At 41.0% G+C, this 19,119-nt stretch overlaps 1 protein-coding gene across 4 annotated transcripts in view; it reads right to left on the bottom strand.

The window, feature by feature from the left end:
- Positions 1-17,675, bottom strand: part of TENM3 (teneurin transmembrane protein 3) — a 629,396-nt gene extending 611,721 nt beyond the window's left edge. For all 4 annotated transcript variants that reach the window (XM_069573182.1, XM_069573184.1, XM_069573185.1 and 1 more), the window contains exon 1: positions 17,406-17,675. The gene's annotated coding sequence lies outside the window, so the exon portion shown is untranslated. The remainder of the gene's footprint in view (positions 1-17,405) is intronic.
- Between the last annotated feature and the right edge of the window lie 1,444 nt (positions 17,676-19,119).

Here is a 19,119-nt window from a genome sequence, read left to right as displayed (position 1 = left end):
TCCAGGGGGTCTTCCTGATCCTCCTCAGGGATTGGAACTGAGTGTCCTGCATTGCAGGTGGACTCTTAACCACTGAGCTACCTGGCTACTTATTTATCTCAGCCTTGGTTTTGTCCCATTTTAAAATAAGATGCTTCCTTGTATGATCTTTACATTCCTTCCTTAGAACTCTTTCAATCTAATAAACTGAAAGTGCAGAATGAGGTAAATGATAAATAGCATTTACCTACAAATGCTATACTATAGGGACAGAGAAAGAGAGAGGTGAACCAGGAATTCTGCTGACAGTCATGGGACAATTTCACAGAGAATGTTTCACCTGGTACCTAGAGAAGGGGGAAGGCTCGTCCTGTGCTTGGGAAAAGAGTAAGCGGACTTGTGTGCCCCACACTGTGCACCAGAGACCCACTAGGAGGTGGGGTCAGCAGAGTCCTGGCCACACCATGCAGAATATACCCCAAGGACCATGCTGAGAAATCTGGGCTTCCTCCTGCCGGGAAAGAGGAGCCAGTGTGAGTTCAGGAGAGTGATAGCTTAGATCAGAAGATTAGGGAGAGTTCTCTCTGGGGCAATCTAGGAAAATGGACTAGAGACACGAGAGACCCGGAGGCGGGAAGCCCAGCTAGAAAACACCTGTCTGCACCATCAAGATGAGGAATGGTGAGAGCCGAGCGAGGGAGCCGGTGGGGAGGAGGGAGAGCAGGGGCGGCTTCAGAAACCCAGCGGAGGAAGCGTGGGCAGGAGCTGCTGATGGATGGCACATGCGCGGTGAAGAACAGGGTTGTCGGGATGGTTCTTACACTTACGCGCCTGTGCTCAAGAAGGTGCAAATACAGCAGGGGCAGCCTGGCTCCTGGAGCCTGAGATCAGAAATACTGTCTTGGAAACGGTGGAGTTGAGGCGACATTGAACTAACCCCACCCTCCGTGTTGCTCTCTGTTCCTGAGTTCCTGTGGCGCATAGAGACAGGATAATTGGAAGTTACATCTTCCAACTGAACAACTAACGTTGTTAGTACTACTGTCTAATTATTATACATTCCTTTGGGACTCCTAAAATATACGCCTTCTATACTTTTGCACTCTTTTCTCACAGAGCCTAAACTGACACTGGACTCGTAGAGATGCTTAATAAATAGAACTCGATGAAGAGATTAAGAGCTGAAAAAGGACATGAGAGGCTCAGCTCGCTGAGCAGGGATCAAACCCACACCCCCTGCACTGGAAGGTGCAGCCCTAACCACTGGACCCCCAGGGAAGTCCCGCTGGCCACCAAATTCCAAGGAAAAATTTCCTGGAATCTTCAAAAGTTTGTGAGTAACACAGCATATACTTAGGTCATTCCAACGGTAAGGTGGAAAAAAGGCGAGCACATAGTTCCACTTTAAAAAAAATGAACCAAAATGTACTTAAAACACCGACCCTGTCAAGACAGAGCTATTTTCCACCATAAAATATCCCAGTTGTCTGCCATTAGTAGGAGATGTGTAAATTTTAAAGATGAGTCTTACACCCCCTGAAATGTCAAAAGTCTTTTCACCTGTCTCTATAAGTATTTGCAAAATGTGTCACACACACTGCCCCCTGCTCTTCCCTAAGTGATTCTGGACCACTGCTCTCATCACGGCTGTGTATGTCACTCCCTGGGTAAGACATGGCATGCTGGCACTTTTCTGGGTATCCACAGGTCAGCGCCTCCCCTTAAACTCACGACATCTCATCAGTAACGTGGCAGGTCAGAGAATCATCACCATCAAGAGTTATTCATTAATTCAAAGTAGGATTCTAGGATTAGGATTCTAATTCAAAGTAAACCGAAGTAGCCCTGTGACTGCTTTTGTTGTTATTTTTTACCTAATTTAGAGCTAACGATGGCCCAGTCTGGCTGCTGGAGAAGGGTGTGGCCTTCTCCTGAGACACACACACACACACTCACACGGGCTATTTAGGGCTCGCAACATATCAGACACCGCGTGAGCCCTCTCCGTGCCTGGTCTCACTTCATCCTCACAACCAGCCTTCATGCGGGCATGTTGTTAGCATCTCAGCTTCATGAAGGTGAAACTAACCAAGCAGTACAGTTGGGGCTTGAATTGTGGTCTCCAAATCTGGCTCCAAAACCTACCTGAAGCTATCCTAGGGAGCTCAGTGTTCCCTCTAAGGTTCTACTAACAGTCATTCCAGTGACTGAAGTCCTCACCGCCTGGCATGGTCTGAGTGCAGGGCACCTGCCAGGCTCCTTACGATGGCAACGTCACCAGCCTTCTTACCAACCTGTTGTTCAGGTGGGGACGTGAAGCTCAGAGATGGAGGGGAGGGAGCCAAGATCACAGAGCAAATAAATGACAGAAAAGGGATCTAAGCAAACTGCTTAGGGCCAAAGCCCAACTCAGAAACCACAAGACAATGAGAAACACCATGCCATAGGAATCTTAAGTGTTCTTTTTATCCAGTGAAGACCATGGGCACGATCTAACCCAAGATACCATACTAACTTTGGATTTTCCTTTTCCTGTAGATTTTAGAATCTGGATTCAGACCATATTCAAATTTCATACAAAAAAAGGACATTAGCAATTTCCTTTAGGATTAGATAATCAGGGTTGATTTCCTCTAGGATTACCTTTAGGATCAATCCTAGAGGAAGTCAACTCTGAATACTCATTGGAAGGACTGATGCTGAAGCTCTAATACTTTGGCCACCTGATGCGAAGGGCCAACTCATTGGAAAAGACCCTGATGCTGGGAAAGACTGAGGGCAAGAGGGAAAGAGGGTGACAGAGGATGAGATAGTTGGATGGCATCACCGGCTCAATGGACATGAGTCTGAGCAAATTCTGGGAGATAGTGAAGGACAGGGGAGTCTGGAGTGCTGCAGTCCACGGGGTCGCAAAGAGTCGGACACGACTGAGCGACTGAACAACAACACATTAGCTACAGCTGGCTCCTGGAGTTCTCCCCGAAGTATAGGTGTGTTAAGGGTGTCAAGACCTAGTCTATCCAGTCCCTGATGGGAAGAAGACTAGATGCAGGAGAGAAGGGTGTGAAGTAGTGGGTCGGCAGGGTCCAAGACTAACTTGTTCCTGCCACTTAACCCTTTGCTGCCTCGGCACGAGAAACACTTCCAGAAGGCTTGCTGGCAGCCCCGCTTTCTGTTTTAAAGCAGGGAAAAGTGTACTGCAAACTGAAAACGTGTTCTTCTCCAAAGTGGGGAAAAGTGGATGACATTTAAGATAATCCACAATCTGGACCCAGGCTCTCTCTCCAAACTCATGGCAGATTTCTCCATGGGGAGACCCTCTGCTTACCCATGCCCCGCCCCCACCAAATACATATGCAGAGTGCTGCCTCCACATCACAGGTTGCAAAACGGTGGCCCAACTGTCAAATCCAGCCTCAGCCATGTTGTGTTTTATCTGTGTGTTTTGTGGTTTGTTGGGTTTTTTTTTTCTTTTTTTATGAGCCAGCATTCAAAATTCTAGAGATTGCATATAATTCATATTCTGGCATTTCTTGAAAAATCTCACAATCTGGCAACATTGCTTCACCTCCACACGGCAGCAGCGATGAGTCGAGAGATACAACGGGGTATCCCCTCTCCAACGAAGCCCATGCTCTGCAGCACACAGAGTCCATCACTCCCCGCGTCTCTGGCTCTGGGGCTGTGTCAATGCCATTTATTATTAAATTCACTCCCTTGCTTTTTCTCATACCAATGAAACATTCCTCTGTCCCTCCGCCTCTTTGCAAAGTGGAAAAACAAAAAAACACAGAGAACTACATACATTAAGGAATATGAGAGAGCCAACTCAAAGTAATCTGTGGAGACCTGAAAACATAACATGCAAATAACCCGGTCAGTCGCACTCATGTGGGTTATCTATTCAAGAAGTCATCGGGGAGTGTTGATCTCTTGATCTCTCTTTGCTACTCTGGTTCCCTCTCCTGAAGTCCCCTGACTTCTGTACATCAACTCCTGTCTTTTTCTGGAGTTCTACAGGCCGCAGCCACATTTACTGTTCCCAGCTCAAGGCTGACCCCTCTTTGTTGGCACTATAGGTTTAACAGAATTGCAGGCAATCTGAAAATAATAGAATCATGCACTTTTGGGACTTGAGTGGTCCCAGATAAGGGTGACCTGAGTTTAGAGGCCACAAGCCTTTCGGAAAAGGGAGTGATTCGCTAGTGAGGACATTTGACACTGATGTGGAGTGAGGGCAGATTTCAATCCTGTATCAATTATTTACTGAGGGCCTCCTTGGGGCCAGGTGCTGTGCTCCAAGCTGTGCCTGTGCTGTGCTCAGGGGAGGGGGTGGGGGTCTCTGTCTTCACGGGGTTGGTGTGGGCAAGTGTGCGATAAACAATTTGCCAGATGATTCCACTGGGAAGGCAGCAGATGGCCAACCTCTGCTGTTCCCAGGTCACTGGCTCCCGAAGCCCCCTCTTTTGGAGCATCGGTGGCCGTGCGTGTGTGGGGTGGAGAAGGTTTCTGTTCTAATTCACTCATCTGTCTAGTCCTTTCAGAATCTGTGAGCCCCTTGGCACTTCTGATGCGTGTTAGCGGTTATCTCCCAGGGTCCTTTCTAATGTCCCAGAGAGTTTCAAGGTACTGCTAAGGTCTGTATGTTGTTTCCATTGCTAGAAACTCTGTTTCGGCATTCCCTTAAGTTCTCTGGCATTTCAAAGTTTCATGGGCTATTAGAGTACAATTTGACGACAGTAGTAATCTTTTCATCACTTCCTTTGGCTTTCTTACAAACCTTAACGCCCAACCAGAAGTGAAAACTTCCTAGGGATCTAAGATCATGTCTTATGTCCTTTAATCTCCCCTAGAACATAGTTGCTTGGACACAGAACACTCACAAATCACATGGGGTTTGATTTAAATGAATTGGCAGTGGAAAAATGCCCCTGCAAAGCAGGGTACATGCTAAAAGTATGATGGCAGGGGTTCATTATTGCTCTCTAATATATTAAATATAAAAGGGGAAATTTTTTTTAAGTTTTGAGCAGTAAATAGTACAATTATTTCCTTGAACTATTATTAAAAGCTTCCTTGAGGGTAAACTGAACATGAAACTAGGCATTTTTTGTATTTTGGCCTGATGATTTGAATACCTTTTCCCACACTCAGGAGGCGTACATGAAAAGAAGTCGAAAAAGGATGGATCATGCTCATATGGTGGCTATCTTCTCCAAAAGAAGCCTGACTGACCCATAACCTCATCCTGCCTCCTGGTACTCCAAAGAATTTTCACCAGGCAACAGATATACTCTATAGTCTCCAATAAGAAGGAAACAAAAGTAATTGTGTATATACAGAACATCTTTGTAGATAGTGACCTCAGTGATTTTCGACACTTTTCTAATCTCAGTAAGTACCTGTACATATTCCTAGAGATCAGCCAATCCTGTTATACTCAGAGATGGGAAATAATTCTGATACAATAAAACAGAGAGATTACAGATAAAGACAGCCTGTCCTCTAAAGATGATAAATTTAACATGACTTAAAGCTATATATAGCTACAGTTTCCAATTTTGTTCTATAAATAATATCAATGCAAGCAAATATGTTGAATTTTCTTTCAAAAAGCACTCTCTCTAATATCTACCCGGGTAAATCACTGTACATTTGTTAAGTGCTCATGTGACATCGATCATTTCCCAACTGTGTACATCAAAATAAATGCAAGAGATTAATAAATTTCTTTATACAATGTCATATTTTTATTGGTTTTAATGGGTTTTTAAAAAGTGAAAACGAACTACAGTGATTTGCTTAAATTGTGACCATCACTTTAGAAAAATGACCCGTGGAAATGTGTAACCACTTGATTTAGTGGTACATAAGTCCATAAAAATGTACTTGTTCTGGAGAAATTAAATTTTCAGTGATTTTTATTTTCCAGTATCAGTGAAGTCAAAGTTGTTGTGTTTTAATTCTTGCAATTCTTCCTAATAACTGCTGACATAATGATCTGAAAAGGTGCAGACTCATCCAAGGACCTACACACACCACCGTCCTACTCTCTTTATCCACACTGATAGGAAGTGAGGTGCACAAAACACATGCATTTGTAATTACATTTGCAAAAAAAAAAAAAAAATCCTCAAACAGCTGTGGAGACAGCAAAGATTAGAATCTGATAGTGGCTTAGAATAATGAAGAAGGGGATTGTCAGGGTTCAGCTACAGAGCTGATGAAAGATAGAAAGAAAGCCTGCTCTTTAAAATCCTTAATCTGTACTACTTTATACGCAAAATGAAAACAGAAATACTCTGTAAGAATCAGAAATGGTAAACGTGATGATTCTTTTTAAAACAGGTTATTAATTTAAAAATGTATTAAACCTGTGTCTTACTGATAACAAACTGGACATGTGGACAATATTTATATAAAATAGTTTATGGTTTTATTTAAATTCTTGTTCTTCTAAAAATATTATTAACTGAAACTTCCTTACCTCTTGCTAGTTTTAGATAGTATTTATTTTTTAAAATCATATTTATTCCAATTATAAAAGTCTAGAATCTTTTATAAAGGCTTAAAAAAGCAATTGTCATACTAAAGTGATCATGAAAGATAATTTTTAAAGTAGTTTCCTTATACTTTCAACTTAATATCTAAAAATAGAAAATATTTGAGTCATATATCTTTCAGAATGGATATATACTTATCTATACATGAAATCTTACAAAGATAACAACTCAGAATAGGATATGAACATTATAAAGTCATCTGAAGTTTATACTGTATGTTTCAAAGAGTAAGTATAGAAAAACCAGAACTATTTTAATTGTTAAAAAAGTTACTTCTTCACTTTTTAATTTTTGCAGAAACTTTGCTACTCTTATTAAATGTTTAGAAGCTATAAGGCTCAGAAATACAAACCCATTTATTAAGGTAAATTAATTGTCTATAATAAATTGTGCCTTTTTGGTGGCATCACTTATGTTTTATTTTATTTTTATTTTTTTCACTAATGTTTTATAATGAAAACGTCTTAACTCATATTTGATTCTTGAACAGGATGAAATGGTCTTCTATGGTTGACACTGAGTAAAAACTGATACAAATATAAATCAATTAATTGTCCTGCCTGACTACTCAATAATGTATTCTTTGAACAAAAAAGGTCTCCTTTGAACAAGATGCCCTTCTCTCACAATTTTCTTTAGAATTGTTCATTCTAAATGGGAATATAATAAAATAAGAGGATAATACTTTCATTAAAAAGAAAATCTCTGACCAAAACATGCTCACTTTTTATATAAACATTCAGAGAAAATTAACTATAACCTTTGTAATATATGACAGCTTCATTTCTATATGCTTTTACTTCTTTCTCAAGTTGCCCTCACTATTACTTACAAGGAGAAAGCTTATAAAGAACTTCAATCTGGTCATGGACCCAGAAAACTTCACTGAGTAGGCAAACCACTTAAAGGACTGAGAACCAGGCAATAATCAGTTCACTGGTCATCTGGTAGAAGGGAAAAGTGTCTTCCCAAACTTCTCAGGCTTCATTATCTTGCATCAAATTATGAACCTTCGATTTTAGGAGTTGAATCTGTCAGCGCCTAAAATACATGTTTAGACTACAGTTCTACATAAATATTAGATTTAGGAAAGGAACCAATTAACTTTTTAAAGGAAATGAAATGCTGGCCAGGCTGGTCTAGTGCTACTTGATAAAACCACTGTGTAAGAGACTATGGGATCACAGAATTAGGGGAGAATATATAATCCTTCATCAAAGAGTGGCAGCTTATCCACAAAGCTTCCTCTTCCTGATGGGATATTCTTTTAAAAGTAATAACGAGGACTCAAAAACTATGTAACACTCCTCAACCAAAATTAGCCATTTATACCAATGAATCTTAATCCTAAAAGAACCAAAACTTCACCCAGAACACATTGAGATACTTTAAAGCCTAACATGTACAAATAACTTATATCTATTTCTAAATAAAACATGCTTACGTGTCAGTCTTAAAATTAAATAAGAAATACCCTAGAAGGAATGACATGACTGTTTTCTAAAAACAGAAAAACAAAACAATAAACAATAAAACAGTCCCCCAAAGGTACTAGTAACAGTCTCCAAGATTAAGAGCTAATATTTCACTTTTTGTCAACATTTAAAATTTCCAAAGTGAGTTACAGACTTTGCAAAGCTCAAGTGGTAATTATGCAACTAATTCATATACCTTAAATGTGATAAATATATTTAAGATGTGATGCATTAATGATCTGTCTTAAGTAACTCACGTTATCCTTTGCTAATAGCCAAATAGGAAATTCACCAACCTTGATCTGTGACAATTCCTATCTGAAACACAATGCAGTTTTTAAAAGGTACTTTCATCAGACGATGTGAGGAGAATTAATTGATGGCCCCTTACAAAACAAGTACTCGTCCTCCCCTTTATCTCTTTCTTTTGTTCATCAAAGATATCAAACGCTGGCATGGTGGAGCGGAACTATTTTGTTGGAAGGTGCAGATTTTATGCAAAACTTAAAGAAAAAAAGATTAGACTTCTGTACTGGCTATACTGATTCAAGGTTGATCCAACGTGCTGACATCACATTTAAATGAAATGCAGGATTACATGAATCTTACTGCAAACGACTTGAAACCAGAATATCAGTAAATGACGTATCTTAAAATGTACCATTTAGTTTACAAATTCATGCTGGGCAACTGAAGGACAATAGTACAAATACATCAATCATCTCTCATTTTTGTAATAAGTAACTTTTTTCATTATCTGTGTGGACACTGCACACATACGTATTAACAAATAGTCTTCAAGTATCTAGATTATGTAAAATGGGGTATTTGCTAACTCAAAGTATTTTAATGATTCTGTGAACACCAGATTTATCTAGTCATCTTAATTCCTTTTAGGTTTCTTTAAAAACTTAGTCTGGAGATAGTGAAGGTTTTGATTCCTAATATTTTAAAATTTCTTAATTATAGACTATAGAGCATAATACCCATACAAACACAAATCTGAGGTTCTAATTAGTGGAAACATATAAAAGATAAAAGCCATAAGTTTAAATAGTTTAAATTTAAGGTTCATTTACACACACATACATTAGTAAAATAATATCTGATTTTGAAAAAGTATAAAATGAGGACTTTTCTGTTTGAGGCTGTATTTTAAATTGCAATTTATTATACTTCAAATCTTTACATAAATAACTTTTAAAATAAATCTAATTGTAAAATTTCATTGTTTGCAATGGTAGATTTGCCTTGAAAGTAATAACACTATACACACACTTCATCACCTAATATTATACAAATTAGAGTAAAATAAAAAATTATATCACCATCAAAACACAGGACAGTAAATATTAAAGTATTTTAATCTTTAGCAAAGTATTGATCTAAAGTCCCTGCCACACGTGTAGTTTTTAAAATTGGTTACAAAGAAAAAAGATTTTGTTGGCAAATCAGCAAGCCAACACTGTTGACAAAATTTTTGTGATGGCAGAATCATCTCATTCAGAGACTGAACGTTGTGCAGCAAAAGTAATCACTAAATAAGAAGCTTGCTCTATTTTATTTTTTAATCACAGGAAATATAGAACAGGCTATTCTATGCATATTTGGCTAGAAAAAGTTAAGTGGAAATATAGAAGTTACTCCAAGTGAGGACTGAATTCTGGTCAGACAGGTTCATGACTTAGTGGCTAAACAGCAACTGACAGGTATATCGTACCTACGTGTCAGAACTTTCATCTTTGTTTAAATGATAATTTATTTTCAGTGTGAAATATACTAGCAGCTTCACGGGAAAAAGAGAAGTCGAAAATGAACTCAAAGTAGAAATATAAACATAGAAAATATATTACAGATGGAAAATGTCTGTTCTAATTTGAATAATAATATCAGGCAAGAAGTTCACTTCAGCCTTCACCCCTTGCTGAACCCAAAGTCATCAACAGCTTTGTAAGGTAACTAACATATTCTATTTTTACTAGAAGGTATGGTTATTTTCAAAAGCATTCTAATTCTTTAGGGATATTTCTTAAAGTATTAGTGAAGATGATAAGGGTTAACCTTTTAGTTATTTTTGATTATATCAAAATTTTCTCCAACTACTACTGATGCTATCATAAAATTTAGCAACATCCCTGTAAGAAGAATGCCTTAAATCTGTGCCAATCAAGAGACAAAATGTCATTGGTTAAACTATAGCTTTTATTCCTTTATGATATTAGAGTGAGTTACTTTTCTCCATTTATTTCAATTACTAGATTAGTTACTATTTGCAGTTTTTTCCTACCTTTATTATTCTGGTTATTATACAAAATGCAAGAGGAAAGAGTTTACATTTTCAAACATTCATTTCATTTTTCACTTATAAAAATGTAATAATGCTGTTCAAGATACTTTTTTTTTGTTCTTCGGAGGGGAAAAAAAGAGTCATGTTTGTTCTTTTTGAACTATAGGATTGTCAGCTTTCTTTAGCTGGAAGTTATTATAAATTCTGAAGAAATAAAATTTACATCTGTCTCCTCCTGGTTTTCATAATTGTTTTAAATGACAAGCCCTGTGCCAGCAATTTTTTTTTGAGATATTTAAAAGTACCAGTTCTTCGCCAATTTTCCCCACTTCCATGTTGACAAATTCCAAATTCTCTGATACAAGTATTAGCAGAGATGCTATACTTCAAAAGAGCATTTGGCAGATGAGAATAAACCGTACTATACTTTTCAATAGCTTCACTATGGTGATTACTGAAATAAACACATCCCAACGTGAACGTATCTGCATGTGCTTCCTGCCAATACATTAAAATACTTCATGAATTTCATGTTGCATGAAAAATTAAAACTTAAATGAAAGTCATTTCAATCCTGTCCTATGACTGTCTGTAGAACATACCTTCCGATGTGTGATCCAAGTCCATGAGCTGTCCTAAGATACCTCTCCAGCAGAGGAGCCAAATGCTGAGCACAGCGCAGGTGCTAACATGCTCTTGAGGAAAGGACCTCTTCTTTAGAAACGCCCCTGTTATCAAGATACTGCACCCCCCTCACACTGATAGGGGTCCACAGTTCTAATCATAAAAGATTCGTCAAGCTTAACTTGAGGTGAAATCATCCATTCTAAAAAGAGAACAGCTTTTCTCTTTTTTTCCTGGGTGAAGCAGAGACCACAAATTCACATCACCCCACTATTCAGAAGTGCTTAGAATCAGACTGAAGGCAGACAGTCGTCACCATGCTGTTATTTCTGTCTAAATTATGGCCATCTCAAGAGGAATTATCACAACAATTCTGGCAAGTGTAACTGATCACTGAAGAAATGGTAGCATGATGCAAATGTATTGGTTACAAGCCTGATCTTCAAAGATAAGTGATCTCATTAGTTACCTCCTAAATGAGCCTTTAAAATAATCCAAATGTTCCTTATACATCTCTGCATAAAATTTATAATTATTAAATTATAAGTTACTGATAAGTCCCATATACAAAGAAAGTATGCTTATAAAACAGAGCTGTTAATACGCTTCCTTTCCTCAACAATATGAAGAACCATATACAATATTTAGAATTTCTTGAATGAATTTTTTTAAAAAAGACAATGAAGTTCAAATTCCCATGCAGGGACTTAAATGCAGATACTTAAAAGTGAAAAAAAAAAAACTAGAAGTTAATTTTCTCTTGTACTTACCCAATTAACGTAAATGATCAAATATGCCCTTTATAGACTGCATTTCCTGTCAAATGTGCTGCTAAACACAGATAGTGCTCAAAAGACCATCACTTTTTGCAACAGATTTTCATAATCATATTGCCTCCTCTTCCTCTCCTCCCCTCTCCCCTCCTCCCTCCCTTCCCCCTCAACCCCCCTCTCTTTTTTCCTCTGGTCTCTTTCTGCATATTCTTTTGGTTTTGAGGCAGAGATCCAGTAGACCCAGTTATAAAATTATTATTATGAAACAATGTGATAGTATGATTACTATTAAGTAATATGATGTTCTCCCCTGGAAACCCAAATCACATCTTCCCCCCTTCTCCCCAGTGTTTCTAATAGAAATAAAAAGCATTGTACAGTACTTGCAGATACTTTGTCAGTAAACAGCATCTCACACTAACTTTTCTATAATTGAACATGTATATCCAAGTGGGAATACACGTACCTATTTTTCTCAAAACACCTCATTTTCAAAAAGGATGCTCTCTGTTTTGCATACCCTAGGGTAAGCCAGAGGACTACAAATGCGCAGAACAGGACTTTTAAACTGCCACATCCCCATAAGTGGTTATCAACTCCTAGTCTACAATAAAGAACATAACTATAGTATAGTTTGATAGAATGATACATTTCATCCTACACATGCTCTTTATTGCATTAGAACCATCTATTATTTCACTGAAGTCATGGAACTCAGTTAAGACTGCCACCTATCACAGATTTGTTTGAAAAGTCAGAAGTAGCCCTTCCAAGACTGCAAAAGTATCAACAGGGCAGTAAAAGTCTTCATCAACATCATCATCATCATCATCATATCTGATACGGTTTCAATTCTTTACTCGCATGGTTTATGAGTACATTCTATGATACTGACATTATTTGTACAGAGATTTATTTAAAGTAGAAACAAACAGGTTTGAATGGATGCTGTCTTTTATGAGACTACTACGTAGCTTGTTCTAGCTAGCCAGTCATCAGTTATTGAATCAAAACTAGCAAAAGAATTTCAACAAAATTCTTTCAGTGAATGAATTCTATTGTGGTTTGGTATATGAAACATCTATGCATCTTACAGCATGTTTCTGCATTTTGATAGTCTATGTTCTAATGACTGGCTAAAAGAATGCTTTGAAAATGGCTATTTAAGGGCATCAGTTTAGTGTTAAACTTGTTTTTAGTGAATATCCATAACTGGAAAAACACTGATGCAATGTAAATAATCCATTAATACAGAGAAGAAAATGAAAACACAACAAACACGTTTCCTACAAAGTCTTTTTTCCCTGAAAACCAAGGACAATGCCACTATGGAACTTCATATGAACCTATAAAGCAGTTCCACCTTTATTTAAAAATCCTGCACGCTCTGGCTATATTAGAATACTTATCTGTGTTAATCTTATAGTCCATGCTTTTAGTATTTTATTTTATTGAGACTACAAGCATGTAGCACAGTAAGCAATGCAATATGGACCAAAGCCCAAGAAAATCTTAATGTGGTCTGTCAGAAAAGAACGAAAAGCTGATAAAGCTGAGACTGGCTAGACACAACTAAGAAGCAAATGCAAATATCACAGGAGGGACAATACCATTCACCATTTTTCCAGGTTTCCAAAGAGGATAAAGAATCACCTTCACATGCATTACCTTTCGTTGTCAGGATTATACCTACCGCCTTGCGAAATAAGTTATGATACATGCATGAGATGTAGATCTATAATTCTAAGAAATCCTTCAAAAATTCAACTAGAATGTTGATAATAAACAAAAAAGGAAATAACCTAAATGTATGTTTGCCACTTACATCCCAAAAGTGATAAAACCTTTTGATGAGCAAGAAAACACACCTTGAGGCCTACTGTATCGGGGAGAGGCTATTTTATTTGAAAACATATTAATGAATTGCTTCTTCATGCAATTCTAGTTCTTAGAGAAAGTTCAAATTAGGTCCCTCAAAGGATGTTTTAATTATGAAAAGCAGTATTTTGAGACTTGTACAAGCCATCACACTTGTTTGGAAACAAATGACTTCTCAGGATATAGAAGTATTACTATCAATCACCAACAAGTTAATTCTATATAATAAGGCAGCTCTGAATGCAAACTGATCCATTGTGGAATGCTGTATCTAAAATTGATTACAACAGCACTCAAAATGAATGCAGCCCTCCAAACCACTTCTTTGCTCAGAAACATTAATCTCAATTAGAAGGAGAGCTTCATAATGGTAATGCTCGGTATAAAAAAGTATGAAATAAATCAGTTTTTATAAGACACAACAATTAATCAGTTTTGAAAGTACGAATTTTTTTTCTTTTGTTACTCACAAAAGTTCTGTCAGGACTCTGTCATAGCTGGTATCGCCAAAATCAGGTTCTGAACGTGTCCTCAAAGAAGCTTCCATGAGATAATTTCTAAGACTCAGTTGCTGAAACTTTCCAGTAGCATGGTATTATTATACTAGCTTTGCAGTGCACTTCTTTATTCTGAATGCATGTTAAATTCTTCTCCACTCTCATCCCACTTTATAAAACAAATATAACTTTAATGGAAAATTCAAAGGAATGTATAATTGGTTGCAGATCAGAGTAAAAGTTTGATAGCAAATTACTGTATTCTTTCGGGCTATTCTCCATCTACGTGTGTTGTCCTAAGAGTCAAAATGGACATTTGACTATCAAAACACTGGTAGATAAGTAATGCATAACTGAACATGCTTAACAGATTTCTACAGCACATCTTCAATAAAAGGACAGATGATTCATTAATGCTGCTGAAGACACTGATTCACATAAGTGTAATACCTGGATGACATTCCTCAGCCACCCAGAGACCAGGTCTTTTGAAGCAAAAAATAAAGCTTGACAGAAAGGAGGTAAGTATATTTATACAACCAATATTAGTAAACTAATAAAGTTGTCTTTCTAGTGATTTTCTATCAGACTTTGATCATCCTCAGGACTTATTTACCAGTACTGTCATTAAAAGGATGAACTTCAGCATTTACAAGCACACTTTCATAGCTATTGCAAAAATATAATTTCTTGTACATCCAGCTTAAAGTTGATCAGGTATTTCTGATACTCATTTAACTCACAATGATAGGAATACACTTGCGTCTGGATTCTTATTTGCTCAACTCTTTTACAAAGAGAATAATTATTCTTGGCTCCTAGAAGGAAAGATAAGAAGGACCAGCTTGAACTTGCTAACTGGATTATTATTGTTTAGCTAGGTTCTCTTTCCAAATAAATTTACAACTTTTCACTCTATTTAAGTGCTTTCATCTATTCAGAGGTAAGCATCCTTATCTTTCTTTGTCTTCAGACTAATAAAGCAGGTTCTCTTTTCTAACCCAACAGACTCATGACACGCCTCCAAGATCACAGTAAGAAAAGCCTCTATAATTTTCCTAAAACATGTCTTTCTAGAAAAGAAACACAGCCATGCAAAATGATTCAATTTCAAAACATAAGTAGTCAGAATTCTACTATAAATTCGTCTGGGTTATCTCAGATAACCAAGCAGTCCTCATTAGGGTCGATGTTCACTATCTATGGGCTGCTAACACTGATGCTCTTGGCACAGAATGCTAACAGATCTTCCAAATATATAAGCACGACTATAGATATTAGTAGGTAAGTTCATTTTTCATTAAAATTGTGTAGTATGTGTATAATAAATTTGTCTTACTCAAAGAAACTACTTTCCCTCATAATACATTGTATAAAAATTAAAAATACTCCTAACAAAAAATAGTACCTTGGAGTAAGAGAACACTAAAATTCACGTAAGGAAAGAGAAAAGATTGTTAAGAAAAATGCAACAGCAAAGAGAGATACACGTAATCCTGAAACATACAACAGAATAACTAACTCATTATAACCCCACCCCACCCCCCCTTAAAGAATTTGGGAATAATCTGTGAACGCGGTGACATTTTAAAGTGGGATTAGCAAGTCTTATTACTGAACTAACCTCTCACTCTTAGAGCAAGAATTAAATATTTGCTCTGCATTTAGAATCACAAATCGAAAGTTTCAAGGCTCTTCCAAGAATTTCATATACTAAGAAATACAAGCTAAAAGTTTTAGATGATTTAGAATGTGTTAAGAAATGCACAAAGCAAGAATGTTGGCATATTTGTGAAATCTTTTGTTTCAACTGAAATATGAAAATCTATCATGAATTTTAATCACACAGTCTTAATTCTAAACTCTGTTTCCAATACACTAAAAAGACTACAAGTACTTCTCCAGGTAGGCAACTGGGCGGTGGGGTGTATATGTGTGCATGGTATTTTAAACAAACTACCCAAAGAAATCAAATCACCAAGTTCTGCTCGGTTGCAATACCATCTTTTGGGATACTCTTCCAAGCTCTCAAAAGATGCCAGTCCTGTCTTTTTTTTTTTTTTTTTTTCCTTTTGACAACAGAAGGGAAAGGTAATGCCTGAACATATTTCTGTTTCGAGTGAAAAGACCACCCAGTGGATTCTGCCAGAGCCTGCAAATGTTTGACAAATACATTGTCACAAGATAAGAAATAGAGTATTATGAAGAGACAGTCCTGTCCTAGGTATCTCGGCTGTCTGGGGCCCTGTGAAAGTGTTTGGACAGCGCTCCCTCTTCACTTCCACTGCACTTACCCCAAAGTCCCCGGAAACTTTCCTCTAGCTTTAAATTACAATGACTTCAGCAAACAAAAAAGTATTTGCTGGGTAACAGGGTAAAATTACTCCTTACCCTTCCTCCGCAATAAGAATTAGTAGCAGGTTACCACTGCAACCAACTTAAAGGTGAGGCAGTCACGGAATTCAAACTGCATAAGGTATTCAGCAGAGACCGGACGAAAACGAACCCACCTCCATCTAAGATAGTTGAAGCTGTTGTAAAAATATTTTACTCTGTTGTAAAACACGATACAGTCTTGAGACCAAGTTGCAGACTCAGAAATCTGTGCTCGTTATGCCTGGTTCGGGATATTTGCTTGTTTGCCTGCAGCCTCACCCGGAGTTTCAAAGAGCTCAAGTTGCAGTCAAGACCCACCATTCCCTACACGACCCCAGCCCCTTTCTGCCTCCAGTCCTTCTCAACTTGGCTCCCCGAGAGTTGGAGAAGCCAATTTTCCACTTCCCCGGAAGAGGGGTGACATCCTAGGCTCCCCACTCGCTGGACACCCCACAGGATCTTGCGAGACTCCTTCCTACTCAGACAGAGGACCCGGGGCCGCACCACGCAACTGGGGATCGCCACAACCAGAGCAGGGCGGGCTGGGCTCCCTGCCCCCACCGAGCGCCCCGGCCCGGCTGCCTTTCCCGGGGAATCAGGCAGCCCGGGGCTCCCCGATCTAGCGGGGCGCGGCGCCCAGATCCTCGGGCGAGAGGCAACCCGCGAAGTTCCCACCTGAGCTGACAGCCCGAGGTGTCAGGCGCGAGGGGAGGGGCGGGCACGGGGAGGCCGGGACCCGGGAGGCCAGCCCTGGGGAGAGCCTGCCCGCCGCCGAGATGCTCCGGGGCCCCCGGGGCTGGCCAACTTGGCGGCGCCACCCAGCGCGGCTCGGGGAACCGCGCCGCCGGCCGGGCCGGCCTCCCGCCCGCCTTCCCTCCGGCTCGGGCGCCACGGCCCGGGCACTAGGACCCCCGAAAGGAAGGAGGGCGCGCCGGCGGCGGCGCCGCACTTACCGCGCTCGGCTCGCCGCGCCGCCCGCTCGCTGCCCGGCCGCCGCCGCCGCCGCCGCGTCCACCCGAGCAGCGCGCGCGCGCGCACACACACACACACACACACACACACACACACACACGCTCACACACACACACCCCGCACTTGGCCAAATTCAAAGGAGCCGGACGCGGGGGAGGGGGCCCCGCCGGGAGAGTGAGGCGGGGGAGGGGTGCGGGGAGGGGGGTCTCGGCAAGTGTTACAACTTCCTTCCCTGCGCACCGCCTGGCCGCGGCGGACGAGGGACGCGGCGAGGGGAGGGCAGCGCGCGCGGAGCGCCAATGAGTTCACTTTCTTTTTCTCCCCCGCGCTCTCCCTCTCTCCCTTCCCGCCGGCCCCCTCCAGCCTCCTCCTCCTCGGCCGGCGAGGCCCAGGCCGGAGTTTTTCGGTCCTCGGCCCCCCGGGAGAGCCGGAGAACGGAGGAGCGAGCGAGGTGAGCCCGCGAGCCGGGCGGGCGCAGGGCCCGGGAGCGGTACCCGGGACCTGAACGGGGTGACGTGGGAGACTCGCCGGGCCGAGAGTGCCCGGGCCCCAGGCGCGTACACGTGTCCGTGTGTGTGTGTGTGTGTGTGTGTGTGTGTGTGTGTGTACGCGCGAGAGAGTGCAAGAGCCGAACCGAGGAGCCTACCATGCGCTTCCCCCGTGCGGATTCGCGGGAGAGCCCAATCGCGGGGCGAGCTGGACCGGCCGCGATCATTTATAATCCCGGACTCCTCCGCGCCGCCACTTGTCAAGATGACAGGTACTTTATTTCTTCTCCTTCTCCTTTATTCGGAAAGAGAGATTCCCCGTTTACTGCCTTTCTCTATCAAATGGGATTTGCCGGACTGAACCACGTTCGCCGCCGCTCCCTTCCTCCCGCCCTCCTCCCGGCCGCGTCGGGTTCGGGAAAGCACCGAGGCTCCCATGCTGCGACCAATCAGGGCATCTACTACTGCGGCCGCGATTCAGGGGTCATCCATGAATAACACTTCACGCTGATGAATGGCTCTGGCCAGCTCTGCGGCTCCGAAGAGGGGTCTGCCGGCCGCTGGTTGCAAACACTAACGAACTTAAACAGCGCCCACTGAAATTCACACGCGCCAGCAAACTGCTTGGGGTAGGCGCGTGGGGAGGGGAGGGGGGTCTGTCCTTCTCCTCCTCGACGGGCCCGGAGACGGAGCAGGGGGAGGGGGCGGTAATTGCTTTGGACCTAAGTGTAAACGCTTCTCTGTGTAATCAAACCTCTAACCTTCTTCCAAAACTACTTTTCTTGATCTTCGTAGGGTGGGCATTTCAGGTCAGCTGAGTCACCCGAGGAGGTGGGAGTGCAAGACACTGCTGGGAAGATAGATTTCGAGGCAGAAGGGTGTAATTAAGGATTTCCAACCCCCGGTAGGCGGCCCGTCCTTCACAGAGCCTCTGAAAATGACCCGCGCCTTCCCTTCCAGAGTGACCTCTCGTCCGAGGCTGAGAAGTGTAAATGACCTTCGGACAGGGAAAGTCTGAGTCTCTAAACACTCAGGCTTCATCAGCAGCCCCGACGCGGTGCTGCCGGAGAACAAGTGTCAGCCCTGGGGTTTCAGCTCCAGGACTGCAGCAAACGCGCCCCGGTCCGGGCACGGATTCCGGAGTCCCAGAGGCTGCACACTCCGCAATCATTCTCTCTCTCTCTCTCCCTCTCCCTGTTCTCCCCTC

The sequence above is a fragment of the Ovis canadensis genome, chromosome 26, assembly GCF_042477335.2.
Source record: "Ovis canadensis isolate MfBH-ARS-UI-01 breed Bighorn chromosome 26, ARS-UI_OviCan_v2, whole genome shotgun sequence".
NCBI lineage: Eukaryota > Metazoa > Chordata > Mammalia > Artiodactyla > Bovidae > Ovis > Ovis canadensis.
This window is presented reverse-complemented; position numbering and strand designations above follow the sequence as displayed.